Source organism: Berghia stephanieae, chromosome 5 (genome assembly GCF_034508935.2).
Source record: "Berghia stephanieae isolate SIO BIC M18660-M18661 chromosome 5, UCSD_Bste_1.3, whole genome shotgun sequence".
NCBI lineage: Eukaryota > Metazoa > Mollusca > Gastropoda > Nudibranchia > Aeolidiidae > Berghia > Berghia stephanieae.
Window position 1 is genome coordinate 55697330 of NC_088364.1, and position 15000 is coordinate 55712329.

Sequence of the window (15000 nt, forward strand, 5' to 3'; positions counted from 1 at the left end):
ATGATGATGATGATGATGATGATGATGATGATGATGATAATAAAAATAAGAAGAAGAAGAAGAAGAATTGTAATAATAAGAGTTATAATAATATTATTGATTGTTAGTAATAATACGATAGTGATCGCGTAGATGCCTGCTAATAATAATAACGTAATAATTTTCCCTTAAAATATAGTTCTAAATGCCCGTTATTCAAAATGGAATCCGCCTATATACCCACTCTGAAATATCTTTAGCAAAAATAAGATAGAGAAAGAAGTTTACTGTAGCATTTGCGGCCAAAAAATTGATTTATCACCGGTCTGCGAGAGTCTTATTTGACACCAAGACAACGCCCCAAATTACTTTCAATTCATTTCAAATTTACTCCACCTCTCCAGAAATTTCTGCCCATGACATCCAAACTGCTTTCTATCCATGAAGTGCCAATCAGATGTTTACCAATTTCCAACTGGCTGCTGAAAAAGGACAATAGGCTTTTAACGAAATCGGGTCGAACCCCTGAACCCGAACGCCGAACCCGAACGGATATAGCCTTCTCACGTGACCATGAACGAGATCTGGATAGTGAAGACTCTCAAGCGGTATGCAGCATCGGATCTAAGGTCACGTGATAGAGGATAGCTTGGGTTGCTGTTGGCTTGTGTTAGGGGAGGGGCAAGGTCAGTGTCATTCAATAGTATATAATTGTGCATGTGGCGCTCTATACAGAGAGAAAATTATAAATTGATTACGGGGGAAGGTGGGGGGGAGGGGGGGGGGGGGTGGGTTGACCCACAAACGATCGAGGTGTTGGGCTTCGGGTAGACCATGATACTTAATCAAAGAGAAAAGGCCGCTGGTACTTGGATGGTGGAAATGGTTGGGGGGGGGGGGGGGTAGTGACAATCAGCATGGGATGTATATATTAACATTAATAATATAGGCAATAGATGACCAGGGATGTGTATTGTTTGTGTATTGTTTGTATATGTTTGTGTGTGTGTGTGTGTGTGTGTGCGCGCGCGCGCGTGTGTGTGTGTGAAAGGGATTACACAAAAACACCTTTCTCTGTAGCTTCCAAATGATTACGTATACGATAAATTTGAAACCCACATTGTTTGAATCAGCTCACTAATTAATTCCTGAGCCTTGAGATGGTGACGCAACTATTACATACAAGACCTTGCAGTCGAGACGGCAGGGCTTTTGGGTTACACAACCACTATTTACCCATCGGTCAGCGGTACTCTTTGATGTATACAACACTCACCGCCTTTACGCAAAGCCGCCTGCCCATAAATCAAGAGATGGTCTCCAACTGTTCACAAGCGAACTGTCAAACGAGCAATCGATGATTGGATAAGAATCTCAAGATCTCATATAATAAGGTAAGTTTTGGAGAGGTGATATCCCCCACCCGTCATCGGACAGAACTTTCATTGGGTTATATCATATGAGCTCCGCCTCCTCTTTCTATTCGGGAGTGACGAGATTAGACGAGAGGACGCGAGAAAAAAAATGGTCACGTGTTGGGCAAGTAGTTCGTTAGGCGAGCATCGGTGTCTAACTATAACTCCGTAATTATAATTTCAATCGTCCACCAGTCGGTCATCGCCAAAGTCAAATAAGCCCCTCCCACTCAAATCACATATCCCCTCGAATGTTCGGCCTTGTAGCGCAGTCCACCGGGCTTTTGAGGTTACACAATCATCCGCCACCTTTGATTACATCCATTGTCTACTGATAAAAAGTCACTGATTACATCGCTTTTTGATGATGTCATAATATATCTATGTACCCTCTTTTCTCACGCCCGTTGACTGTATCAACGGGCGATGTAGAAGAATATCGAGGGAAGGTGCGAATCGTGAAGATGGAATGGCAAATCGGTGTGAAAGTTATAGGTTCAAAGTTCAATGCAATAAAAATCGTTCCGTGCTAAAAATGTGCGTACATGAGTTTAATACACACACACACACACACACACATACACACACACACACTCTCTCTCTCTCTCTCTCTCTCTCTCTCTCTCGTGTGTGTACTACTACTACTACTACTACTACTACTACTACTACTACTACTACTACTACTACTACTACTACTACTGCTACTACGATTACTACTATTACTGCGCTATATCATCTCATCATCATCATCATCATCATCATCATCATCATCATCATCATCATCATCACCATAAAACAACAACAACAACGTTATCATCACCAATTGGACTCGTGTTCTTATGTCTCTGGAGTTTGTCTGAATACGGACTATTTATTTGTTAGCCAACAAAGAATTAGACAAGGTGTGTTTACACAGTCATTGTGCAGAAACCTGCCATTACAAATCGGTGAAATAAATGCTATATTAAAAGTAGATTATTACTCTTATATTTACTACCATGTGTTAGAGTAACAAAACTCAATAACATCAATTTGAATTTTTTAAACAATAAAAATATTTTTCAGGTTAATTTTAAATAAAAAAATATACATTTTTCAAGAAAGAATAAAGTATACTCACCATTTCTTGATATCAATGAAAATAATTGCGTCTTGACGATGAAAATGTGGCCGTTATATCCATATAAAATAGAAAAATATAGAAGAAGTGTATGGTCAGAAATTGCAGTGTAAAAATGAACGATATTACGAAATCTGTCCTATAGCCTGACTGACAATGAAATCCAAGCGGTGCATTCTACCTGCAGGGATAAATATTGGTCAGATTCAGCGTGGGTTACGCAACTGGATGCGTGGGTTGACGGAGGCAGGAAGCAATAACAAACCCACATGGTTGCCATTACCTCCACCATCATTCTCGCTCACGGTTTGTGGAAAGCACTTCATTACAGGCACGTAATAGTGAATCTAGTTTTTGTTTTGAACATTTCTATTATTATTCTTTGTAAATTGACCCATATTAAAAGAAACATACAAACAAAAAAGGCATGACCAGTCACTAACAATGCCGTGTAGTGTGTAGACAGTAACACAGTAGGGTGAACATGACTGACACTGACATTGGGGTCGGAATGTCGGAACCCATGAGTCGTTCGCAACTCTGCCTCACGTATTCATTTAATCAGTCAATTTAATTTTTATTAAGCTTGCGTAAAACATACAAACAAAAAAGACATGACCAGTCACTAACAATGCAGTGTAGTGTGTAGACAGTAACACAGTACGGTGAACATGAATGACACTGGGATCGGAATGTCGGAACCCAGTAGTCGTTCGCAACTCAGCCTCGCGTACTCATTTAATCAGTCAATTTAATTTTCATTTAGCTTGCCTATTCTTCAAGTTTATGTTATATTCACCTTTTCTATTTAAAAAGGGTAATCCAAACAGACCATAAACGATTTTATAATAAGCCGACTTCAACTTCCATCACACACGAACTTATTTTGGGTGTTTTTTTTTTTTAACCAAACCGTTTGACTCAAATTAAAGCTTCGGCATTGGATAAGGAGCGAGGTCCCTGTTGCCATCTTGCTTAGTTTATACAGAGACTGGGTTGCCACCTTGGCTGTTCTTGATAAATAGTAAAATAGTACAACCTTGTGCAATATGAGAGAGAGAGAGAGAGAGAGAGAGAGAGAGAGAGAGAGAGAGAGGATGAGAGAGAGAGAGAGAGAGAGAGAGAGAAATTTTGAACAAAAAACGAATCTCTCTCTCATCCTCTCTCTCTCTCTCTCTCTCTCTCTCTCTCTCTCTCTCTCTCTCTCTCTTCCTATTTCATCTGTCACACTGTTTGACAATCTTCATCACCTGGCTCACTTGTACTTGTAATATCGGGTGTGAGGTAAAATTTTGAACAATTATTATTATTTATAAAATGCAGAATCTTTTCAAATAAACGGATAAAATAGAGATTAATTCTAATCGAACAGTGGAACACAAAGGCAGAATTTGCGAACAATCTAACACATAAGTGTCGTGGTCTTATTTATAAAATGCAGAAACTTTGCAAATAAACGGATAGACGAGATGTTATTTCGATTCGAAAAGTGGAACACATAAGCAGAATTTGCGAATGCCCGGTCCAGACATAAGCGTTATGGTCTTATTTATAAAGTGCAGAAACTTTGCAAATAAACGGATAGACTAGATGTTATTTCGATTCGAAAAGTGGAACACAATAGGAAAATTGGCAAATACCCAGCCCAGACATAAGCGTTATGGTCTTATTTATAAAGTGCAGAATCTTTTCAAATAAACGGATAAAATAGAGATTAATTCTAATCGAACAGTGGAACACAAAGGCAGAATTTGCGAACAATCTAACACATAAGTGTCGTGGTCTTATTTATAAAATGCAGAAACTTTGCAAATAAACGGATAAAATAGAGATTAATTCGATTCGAAAAGTGGAACACATAAGCAGAATTTGCGAATGCCCGGTCCAGACATAAGCGTTATGGTCTTATTTATAAAGTGCAGAAACTTTGCAAATAAACGGATAGACTAGATGTTATTTCGATTCGAAAAGTGGAACACAATAGGAAGATTGGCGAATACCCAGTCCAGACATAAGCGTTATGGTCTTATTTATAAAGTGCAGAATCTTTTCAAATAAACGGATAAAATAGAGATTAATTCTAATCGAACAGTGGAACACAAAGGCAGAATTTGCGAACAATCTAACACATAAGTGTTGTGGTCTTATTTATAAAATGCAGAAACTTTGCAAATAAACGGATAAAATAGAGATTAATTCGATTCGAAAAGTGGAACACATAAGCAGAATTTGCGAATGCCCGGTCCAGACATAAGCGTTATGGTCTTATTTATAAAGTGCAGAAACTTTGCAAATAAACGGATAGACTAGATGTTATTTTGATTCGAAAAGTGGAACACATAGGAAAATTGGCGAATATCCAGTCCAGACATAAGCGTTGTGGTCTTATTTATAAAGTGCAGAATCTTTTCAAATAAACGGATAAAATAGAGATTAATTCTAATCGAACAGTGGAACACAAAGGCAGAATTTGCGAACAATCTAACACATAAGTGTCGTGGTCTTATTTATAAAATGCAGAAACTTTGCAAATAAACGGATAAAATAGAGATTAATTCGATTCGAAAAGTGGAACACATAAGCAGAATTTGCGAATGCCCGGTCCAGACATAAGCGTTATGGTCTTATTTATAAAGTGCAGAAACTTTGCAAATAAACGGATAGACTAGATGTTATTTCGATTCGAAAAGTGGAACACAATAGGAAAATTTGCGAATACCCAGTCCAGACATAAGCGTTATGGTCTTATTTATAAAGTGCAGAAACTTTGCAAATAAACGGACAAGATAGAGATTAATTCGATTCAAAAGTGGAATGCAAATGCAGAAGTTGTGAATACCCGGTCCAGGCATAAGCGTCATGGTCTTGTTTAAATGAAACAATGCAGTTTTAAAAAATCTATGGTCATTGAGTAATTAAGCTAAATATGCGTAGTTCAAATAGATAACTTGATCTGTGAAATTTTTTATAATTAGCTGTTTTTATTCTCCATCATTTAGATTATGTGATTAAGTTTATAATTGAAATACAAACTTTTTCTCACTTATCAATGTTTTGCAATAAAGGAGAGTGTGAGTGAACCTGTGCAAAGAAAATTATTTGATAGAGTGATATTTATCATGCTTTTCAGTTTGTAGTTGAATTCTAGAATGGATTCTTTATAGTTCTCATTGATTGTATGTCAGTCTTTAGGACACCGATTACCCTAATGCGGTCACAATTTACAATGTGACGGCCACAAGCCCGTTAAACGCAGAGTGGGGTATTGTTGTTTGCAAGTAATGCTATAGTTTTTAATAGGATATCTGTCTCCTATTAAAATACATTCATGTGTTGGATTTTGGATTAAATTCATGTCTTCTTCGGATTATGGGATATTTAATTTTCATGGATTGTGATTGTGATTTTCAAGACTATTAATGTAAGTAAATGCCCAAATAGATATTTTTATTCATTTATTCTTTATTTTTATCTTTTTAGTTTTGTTTTGTTTTGAAGCATTTATTATAAGAAATAATGTACATATGCACTTATACACCAAAGACTGCTTTCAACTGCTTATTATTATTATTATTATTATTATTATTATTATATTATTATTATTATTATTATTATTATTATTATTATTATTATTATTATTATTATTATTATTATTATATAATAATAATAATAATAATAATAATAATAATAATAATAATAATAATAATAATAATAATAATAATAATAATAATAATAATAATAAGTGCATTGAGTGAAATCCCAATCACGGTTGCCCAAATAAAACTGGCGCTAGAATCCCGACTACCTGTCTAAACGAATGTTGTTTGTACGATACATACTAACTACACGTTCAATATCGGGGGCAGAAAATATGCGTTTGGTTTTGTGAAATTAAAACAGTAGTCCCACATTGTTCTTTGATGTTATTTGTGGTTGCATTTGCTTTGAAACTTACACATTATATTGTGTTACATTGTTTACAAAATATTTCTGGTACTCGAATGCATGTGTAGTCAACGGTCAATCGTGTTCTTTATTATTTTATTATTAATTTTGGCTTGGCATCTTACATATGTGAATTTGACAGGTTGTTATGGATGGTAATTACTCGTATAACATTAAGTGATTTTTAAACATTTTTACGGCGTTTTAAATGTCTTTTTTGCATTCATTGCCGAGCACCTCCACTTTTCTGTTACTATTTTAACGATCAGCTGATTTTCTCTTGCCTCCCCTTTAATTTCGCGGACTTTTTTCAGAACGAGGCGTGGGAGTGGCTATATTATTGGCCAGTTCTCACGTTCTGGACATCTGTTATGACGCAACCACACGGTGGTCTCCCCGTCATCGACGGTGGGTCGTTCCCATTGGGGGTGAGGCGGTAGTAAACTAAAGTGAAAGATTTCTAGTGTAATAAACGATGATGATGATGATGATGATGATGATGATGATGATGATAATGATGATGATGATGATGATGATGATGATGATGATATATTATATATTATTATTATTATTTATTATTATTATTATTATTATTATTATTATTATTATTATTATTATTATCATCATTATTATTAGTATTAGTATCATCATCATCATCATCATCATCATCATCATCATCATCATCATCATCATCATCATCATCATCATCATCATCATCTCATCATCATCATCATCATAAGCTATGGATGTGATTATTATTATTATTATTATTATTATTATTATTATTATTATTATTATTATTATTATTATTATTATTATTATATTATTGTTATTATTATTATTATTATTATTTATATTATTATTATTATTTTATTATTATTATTATTATTATTATTATTATTATTATTATTATTATTATTATTATAAACATTCTTCTTCTTCTTCTTCTTCTTCTTCTTCTTCTTCTTCTTCTTCTTCTTCTTCTTCTTCTTCTTCTTCTTCTTTTTCTTCTTCTTCTTATTATTATTGTTATTGTTGTTGTTGTTGTTGGTATTATGATTACTACTACTACTACTACTACTACTACTACTACTACTACTACTACTACTACTACTACTACTACTACTACTACTACTACTACTACTACTACTACTACTACTACTACTACTACTACTACTACTACTACTACTACTCATACTACTACTAAAACCAACAACAATAAAAAGATTAAAAAACATAGAAAAGAACAAAAACAAAACAAACTTTGACATTAATAGTTCAGTTACAAGCCACAATGAAAGCACGATCATTTATAGTCTGTTACTGTTAGCTTAACGGCCAGATCCGTGGGTTTTGTGCACTTTTTGTAACCAGCAAACAAAGTACACAAATTGGTACAGGAAATTATGAAGACTCGAAAAATAGGTGGCTCCATTTTTTATTGAAAAGACCTTAAAATTTGTCGTAAAGGTAGTGAAAACTTTCTGACGTTTTGGGGCTGGATGACAAAAGCATTAAAAAATAAATTCTCACTCATTAAGAGCATCTTGATTAGTTTTTGATCGTGGAGATATGTTTGTTTTAATGTTTTCCATTATTATTTACCAAATATCTAGCTTTTAATTAAAAAAAATAGATGTTTCGTTTTCCGGCCGCAGAACCCCCCCCCCCCCCCCAAATAAAAATTGTTATTTTTCTGCCCGTGAAACCAAAATACGAGTCATAAGGACAACCCATCCTTTACTAAATAATATGTACAACGATTTCTGAGCATTTGTAAACGGAAAAGAAGAACAAGGCACTAAAACAATATGTTTAATGCACTTAAAGAGCTTTCTTTCAACCAGTGTGTACAGTACAATTATGCGTTTGATGCGTTTTTGTCATCTGACACCGCCCTTATCCTTCGAGATAATAACTCCATCTACCGACAATGCCATCATATGTTGTCTCAAAATAGCTGAGAGGAGTCATGGTTTTTCTTATTGATAAACTGTCTGCTCTGGGTTTATCAATTTCCTATGACAGGGTAAACAATATTACAGCTGAAACTAGTAAAAGAATTTGCCAGTTCTATAAAGAGACACGTATTGTCTGTCCTCCAAGAGCTCTCAAAAATACATTTACAACAGCAGCAATCAATAACATACATCACAACCCATCATCATCAACAGCATCTGAAAGTTTTCATGGGACGGGGATAAGCTTGATTCAGCACATCGGTCAAGAAACAAAGACAATCGGTCCAAATATATTTGAAAAGGACATTGGAACAGAAAGCTATACATCCATCAAGTAAAATTCTCAAAATATTGCCAAATATAAACCTTGATGCGATGGCATACATTCCGAAACGTGTCATTGTTTCAGAGTATGACTGATTGACAGATTGTGAAATTCAATTGTTGAAAGATGAAAGTTGAACACTTGGTCAGCTCTTAATTCAATGCAAACTTGTTCAACTGCTCATAGAAGTATTTCCTTTCTGCTTCCCCTTTTAAATCAAAGTATCCAGTCCTCAGCCATTTTTTGACATTGTCAAATCTGCTCTGTCATTAATCAATCCATCACAGCTAACTGTCATTACAGCTGATCAACCAGTATATGCTATAGCAAAACAAATTCTCAGTGATTGATGCATTCGAAGTATGGTGAAGACAAATTTATTATGGTGATGGGTTGCCTCCATATTGAAACGTGTATCTTGAAAATACTTGGAACATGGTTGAAGGGAAGCGGCTGGGTAAATACTTTAGTTGCAGCTGAAGTTGCATCTCAGGGGAAAGCTGAGTCATTTCTAGCTGGAAGTCATGTCAAGCATTGTCGCTATGTTCACCAGGTCTCACTTTGTGCCATTTATCAACTTATGCTCCAATCCTGGAAATGCTCAGCCAATGAAAAAGAATCCTTGGCGTCATGGCTCTCCAGACGGTGAAAGGAATCGGTACAGTGTGACTATTGGTACCACGCCATGTGTCTCATGACCCTTCTGACTTTTGCGCAAAGCATAAGATCTGCTAATTTCCTTTTGCTCACGAGTAATTACGTAAAATGTGTGCCTCACAGTGTTGAATAGGCGAGCTTTTAGTTCTCTACCTGCGAAGCGGTCAAGAGGTCCTTGACTCCATCAAATTCCCGACCAGTGCAACGGGTTATCTCCCGCGATACTTAACAGATTTGTTACTGATATCTGGTTAAATTACAATCGCTTTTGCACAACCACAGTCAATTTTACCAATTAAAACAAATTGGCAACACATTGAGAAAACTTTGATCTGTATCTTGGTACCAAACACTCTATCATTAGAATTACTGTCTTTGAGATATTTTGCATTTAGATATCAGAATAATTTTGATTATAGTTTGTTAAATTTAATTTATTGATTGCATTATTATAAACGAACAAAACGATAGAAACTTTCAAAACTTGCTCTAACCGACGGAGGAATAAAGTAACCTTTCATTCATTCTCTCACAATTTGTGTGTCACTTTTAGTTCTCTGATGATATGCGATAACATATCGGTGCAGCTGGCCGTTTTTTTTCGCTTTGATCATTGCTGGTTCAGAGGGTTATGAATTCCGGTCATTGAGTCTTCATCGCACAAAGTATATTCAACAGATGGTCACACGAGTTTAGCTTAATATTATATGAACATGATTATGCCAGCTTTCCGTTCCACTAGTTACAAACGTGGTCAACTAAGAACACTAGAATAAAATCCGAGTCGTTTCACATTTCAGTTGTATATATTTGAAATTTACTTCCCAGGTTAAAATATTGTTTCAGTACTTTGTGGTTAAAAGAGAAACCTTGTATAGTTTGTAATTATTTTGATGCAATGATCAATATATGATTAATTAAGGGTGATCATTTTAAGCATTCGTGATACAAACACGACCTAACGTTAACGGAGGGACAAAGGATAAATAGTAACCATGTCATAAAGAAATATATATATATATATATATATATATATATATATATATATATATATATGTGTGTGTGTGTGTGTTTGTGTGTGTGTGGGGGGGGGGGAGAGAGAACGGGATAGATAGATAGATAGATAGTTCTACATGTTACGCGTTGCTGTTGGTCAGGGACCCTATTTAAAGCGTTTTAAGCACGTCTAGTGAAAATTGCGCTAAATAAAAAAGCTCAAATCTCAACATTACGTTGTCTGTCATGACACTTGTAGCGCATAGTTTTGAGGACTTTTTAGCATTGTCATTATCAATGTCCACATTAAAGATGAGATAAATATCTGGTTTTAAAGATTAATATCTGGTTTTAAATCCTGAAACAATTATGTTTTGAGATTCGTTTTCTTTTTTTTTCTGTGTTTCTTGACTTTTCTACAAAACCTACACAGATCATTCAAATGTTTATCATGAATTTCTTGAGTGTGCTCCATGACTAAATGAAATTTTTAAAAATCATAATAAATTCAATTTGACGCACTGATGGAATTTTAGCAACTTACAGTTCAATTATAATAGATTCTATTTGTGAAAGAATAGATTTGTTCTATGTTTCTGTTTGAAGAATTCAATTTTTTATTGGAATAATTAATGCATTTTAAATTACAGAAAACGGTATATCTAGGATTGAAATATCACGATCATTATATACAGCAATGGCATAAAATACATATGAATGGAAACAGGAAATCTTGATAAATATCACAGAGAAAAGAAATTTGTGTTTAAGCTCATTGTGAAGCAATAACAAAGAGATGAAAGTGAACATAAATCGACTGGTATCACCCGATATCACCGTAACTGAACTCACTAGGGGATTCCCCGTAATTTGGCAGGCGTGACCCCGGGTCAACTTCGGGTCATCTCTTGAACTTAGTTACCGCTCAGGCGATATTTTCGTTACTGTGCCCTGGTTATTGGCATTGGACAGGACAATTTATGTACGTTGGGTTCCTGTGTTCCTTCATTCTCTACATGTTCTTGAAACTATGCACCCTGCCATTTTCAAAGAAGTAATGGATTCCCCATTCTTCTGCTTGTCTGATGATCAGCTACATGAGCAAAATAACAAACTTAATAAGTCAGATGGTGGAGCTATAGGTATTTTTGATAAAGAATTTACTCTACTAAACTGATTTTTCGGGTCCCGAAATTGTATCTCTGACAGAAAGTTGTGAGACATCATCAAGAACTAAATGTCACAGTGAGGACACTCCTGCAAATAAGAGACGTTTCACAAAAAATGTTAAAGATTTTATTGGACCTTTGGAAACCCATTTGATGAAGAAGAGGATAGACTAATAACATTACACTGTCACGAAGTAGTATCAAAGGAATCGGCCTTGTCTGTCAGCGATGCATACACAATTGGAAAGCAAAGCTTTCAGACTTATTAATATTATATAAACAAAGGTTAAATACAATTGAAGCCACAGCCCATGACCCTATAAAAATAATCTTCCCATCTTCCATGTAAGTTCCTCAAAGAAATCATTAAAACAGAAAGAGAAAATTGCTTGTCTAAAGCAGGATTGTCATTTGTTCTCAAGACTATTTACTTCTTGCCAGAATAGAGAGGGAAATTTGGAAGAGTTTTTTTAACATAAAAACCACCCTTACCCACCTTCCCTGTCAGAATTCAGAAGGCTCCATTCATGTCAAAAGTCTGACATTATTCACTGTCTTCTTCAGTCAACGATTTTTGAGGACTGTCCTGATTCAGTTCAACTTAATGTGTATGACGGAGCAGCTCTTATTCATATGATCTCTCCTGGAGGAAACTGTAAAAAACTTTGGAGAATATGCTTCTGGTGTATTTATTCATTATATAATCACCTTGTTGGTAAGGTTTAATCGAGTGAACATTGTAATTAGTAGTAGTATCAAATGGCTACACCTCTATTTTGAATCTTTTAATCCATTCTTCAAATTCTTTTCCTGCCTTATAGGCTGTCTCGTAGCCTCCTAATAGGCTTGTCACTGGGCAGTGGATGACGATGTGGTCCATTGTCTCCGGGCCTCCTTGGCAATGACGGCATGCATCTGATTCTCTCAGATTCCATCTATGCATGTTAGCTGCGGTTCTCATGTCCTGTCAAAATGCGGTTGGAGGTGACCCAGCATTTTCGGCTATTGCAGAGAAAGCCAGGTGTTCTTTCTGTTGGGTCGGGTATGATGTCGCCTCCCCTGGGGCTGTCTTGGTTCCACATCGACATTGTAATTGACGCCCACGTTAAAGATAGCATAAAATCTGCAACCAGAATCAAGAGGGGTGTCTCTACAGAGCAGTTTGATGTGAAGGACTTAACATCAATTCCTAGAAAACAGTGGTCGTCATTTTAAAAAATGAGAACAAAGTACAACTATTATGTTTCTTATCCTCAAAAGTATCAAAAATGAAAACACTAGAGAAGCTTGTTGTTTGCACTACAGGTGAGAATATTTCCACATCTATTACAGACGTAGAACATTCATTGCAATCGCTGTACCCTTGTACTCAAGAAGAGGCTGATACCAGAAAGGCACTTCATTTGACAAATTGAAGCGAATGTCACTTCAATTCTGGGGTTACACAAACAGTTGATTCAGATGTGGTTATCATTCTTATATCACAGTTTGCTGTATTGGGAATGGAAAAGGTGTTTGTCAACTATGGTACAGGAAAACATAGAAGACTGACACCTTGTCGAGTCCCTGGGTCCTGAAAAATCTCTGGATATATCCTTCTTTCAAGCCTTTACGGGGTGTGACAGCTCATTTTCAGGGAAGGGAAAGAGAATAGCATGTTCAGTTTGGGCCGCATTTGATGACGTTACAGACTCATTTAAAGCTTGCTAATCAACCCTCTAAGGAAGATATAGCCAGCCATTTCAACATCATCCAGAGATTTGTCTGTTTGTTGTTTGACAGAGCAACCAACTTATCTGCTGTCAATGAATCCGGCGTGAACTTCTTACAAAAAAGTCACGCCTTCCAGACAATATGCCACCAACTCGTGAAGCTCTCAAACAGCATTTATAACGAGCAGTTTGCCAAGCTGGTTCTGTGTGGAAAAGCTCTCTTGCTAAAGAACCTCGTCTTCCTTCCAAATCAGATGTTGGTTGGAAAAAAGATGGGATACCAAAGTGGTCCACTTTGACTGACCTTGCACATGCCTCACAAAATCTGACAATGATTGACTTTAAACACGTTTTCCAAGTGTATGTTTTCAACAAACTATGTAATTAAAAAGGGAGGTAATTCTCCAATAATGCTGCTGTTAATTATGTACATAGAAAAATGTTTTAAATGGTTCAATGTTTCATTGAATAAATATGAATTGTACAATATATCTAAATGTAAACGTGTTTTTGTTCTATATGATAGAAATACCTTTTACGGTTATATTTGGGAGTGGTTGTAAATTTGTCGGGAGGGAAGAGGGTACTTACCTTGGTAATTGAATTGTCTATTATTGATTTTTTAACGATCAAATTAAGATTGCTTGAGTTTTGAGGATGTGAAGACTCAAAATGTTTTTAAAATGCATGGCATTTCAAATATATGTCTGATTCTAAACAATATAAACAGTTTCCAGGAAGGAGATATATTTTGTTAAAATTTCCTGAAAACTCCGAATTGAAATTCGTATTTTCTTATATATTTCAATCAAATTACAGTGGGAAAATAATTTGAGTCCAAAGTATGCAACGGAATACCAAAATAGTCACATTGTTATAAAATGTTTATAAAACTTTAAATTTTTGAGAAAAAAATTAATTCTTTAAAATTTATTTTGTCACCATTAAGGGCAATAACTCTTGGTTCCAACTATTTTTCAACTTGGAGCCACCTATTTTCGAAATCCTCATAAAATTTTGTACTTTGTGTTAAAATTTCATGCTGGTTACATGATTTCCACAATTTTTCCATTAAGCCAACGGACACCATACATAGTGTACATAGGCACCATAACACACATTTTTGGTTATATCTTGACAGGCTGAAACAAGCATTGTTTTGAGGTTTTTAATGGTAAGAATAGATTTTTAAAATTCTACCATACTATAGTCACCCGATTATTATCTTTCATAAATTTGAAGACCTTGCGACTTTTTATATGTTGCATTTTTTTGCTTCTTCAGAGTTAGTAGATAGGTAATTGACTAAGTTTCTCCCGAGGTTAAGGAAATGACAAAAAGAAAAAGAAATTGGTTAGTTCTTAACCGATTTTGTTCTTTATTAAATATTGACGTTCTTTTAGCTTAATGTGAATTAGTATAAATGGAATGATGTTGTTGTTGGCGTTGTTCATGTTGCTCTTGTTGTTCATTTGTTGATTTTGTTGTTGTTGTTGTTGTTGTTGTTGTTGTTGTTGTTGTTGTTGTTGCTCTTTTTCTTCTTCTTCTTCTTCTTCTTCTTCTTCTTCTTCTTCTGCTGCTGCTGCTGCTGCTGCTGGTGGTGGTGGTGTTGCTGCTGCGTCTGCTTTAATTGAGTTTTAAGGGTTTACTAGGTCTTCTGACCTTTGAATACCCTCTATGTTTTTTAATACATAATCATTATATTCATACACACATATTAT